Raw genomic sequence first — 1,383 nt, forward strand, 5'->3', positions numbered from 1 at the left:
CAGGGACACTGTGTCCCCGGGAAGCCGGCGAGGTGGGGTCTGAGGGAGGGCCTGGCTGCACCCTCGGTGTCTGGGGCCCGTGGGGCACGGCCTTCACCGCCGTCCCGCGAGCGCGGCTCCCGCATCAGCCTCGCAGGGTGCTGGAGCTGGGCATGGGGCCCCGGGTGTAGGACTCAGGTCTGGGGAACGGGCAGCGCCCTCAGGCTGCCTGTGGGGTGGGGGGCCCTCCGACCCCCCAGGACCCCTGGTGCCGACACGGCCGGTCACCTGTTCCTGCTGTATGTGGCCCCGTTTTCTTTAAGCTGACTGCCTTCTCACTGAGACATTTCTGCTTTAAAAGTGCCCTCTTGTTGTTCCTGCTTCGAACGGAAAGCCCGTCGCAGCTCCGACGTAAGGAACGAGACCAGCGGGGTCGTAGCGCCCCGCCCGGGGACGGCCGGGAGGCCACGGGCCCGCTGCCGCTGGACAGTGGGGTCAGCAAGGCCGGGGGGTGGGAGCCAGGCAGCTCACGGGGCTTTCCCCTTAAGGGAGAGGACAGAGGAGGAAGGCAGCCGACCCGGGTGGAGGGTACTTCTCGCAGCTTGGGGGTCTCAGGCCCTCTCCATGGCCCGGCGACCACCCAGCCCCCAGCATGTAGAAGGGCGCACCCAGGCTGAACCCCTCCCTGCTAGGAACCCCGCGGTGGGGGTCAGTGCTGCTCCCTTGGCCTCGCTCAGCACGGATGCTGTCTCAGAGAACTGCTGCCCTGACCCCCTCAGCCCACTTCATCAGACCACAGCCTGAGGCCCTCCCAATGGGCGACCATCTTCACCCGGACCCGTCTGTCCACTGTGGTACCGTCGGGGGCCTGAGCTGGGTGTCAGGCTCCGCTCTGGGCTCGGGGACACGGGAGTGAGCCTGTGCACCGAGGGGCTTGTGTTCTGGTGGGGGAAGCAGGGAAGAGTACCTGGGGGCTTGTGTTCTGGTGGGGGAAGCGGGGAAGAGCACCCGGGGCTTGTGTTCTGGTGGGGGAAGCGGGGAAGAGCACCCGGGGCTTGTGTTCTGGTGGGGGAAGTGGGGAAGAGCACCCAGGGCTTGTGTTCTGGTGGGGGAAGCGGGGAAGGGCAGCGCCATGGAGACGGGAGTAGGGTGTGTGTCGGGGAGCTGCCCCAGGGGTGTGGCAGCAGGTCCAAAGAGCTGACGCTGGAGGAGACAGACCATCACACAGGGCGGGGACACCTGGCCTGACACTGCCCGAGAGAGGGCTCGCGGGCAGCGGGCACCTGTTGGGCCTGGTTAAGGGCAGGCCCACCGCAGCAGCGTCCCTCCCACAGTTCCCCAGGGGGCGGCTCGGTGTGGGCTCCCTGGCAGGGACCCCCAGGGGCCAGAGGGCAGAAAGTGCAC

This window comes from Bison bison, unplaced genomic scaffold (genome assembly GCF_000754665.1).
Source record: "Bison bison bison isolate TAMUID 2011002044 unplaced genomic scaffold, Bison_UMD1.0 scf7180017845352, whole genome shotgun sequence".
Classification (NCBI taxonomy): domain Eukaryota; kingdom Metazoa; phylum Chordata; class Mammalia; order Artiodactyla; family Bovidae; genus Bison; species Bison bison.